The sequence below is a fragment of the Plasmopara halstedii genome (genome assembly GCF_900000015.1).
Source record: "Plasmopara halstedii genome assembly, contig: Scaffold_322, whole genome shotgun sequence".
NCBI classification, from domain to species: domain Eukaryota; phylum Oomycota; class Peronosporomycetes; order Peronosporales; family Peronosporaceae; genus Plasmopara; species Plasmopara halstedii.
Window position 1 is genome coordinate 320,364 of NW_020187243.1, and position 343 is coordinate 320,706.

Below are 343 nucleotides of genomic sequence, written 5' to 3' on the forward strand. Positions count from 1 at the left end.
CGAAGATAGCAAAGGCTGCATGTGTAGGCAGGTTTTTAAAGCTTTTCACTTCACCTCTTCCGTTTTCATTTGCATATTCTTTCTAGAGGTCTTGGCTTTCAGCCATCGCATCGCGAACGTGTCGTAGGACACTCAGTCTGGTCGACAAGAAATCATCGACTTCCTTGGGAATAGTGAGGGGCTGACATCAGCTAGTCGTTTGGCTATTCCTCCCCCACCAAGCCTTGAGCCATGGGATGGCGGCGTCAGTGGGACGCGAGGATGAAATAGACCGTTCACGTGGAACGGCGTGTAGCCGGTAGACGAATGCACTGCATTATTCAGTGCAAACTCTACGAGTGGC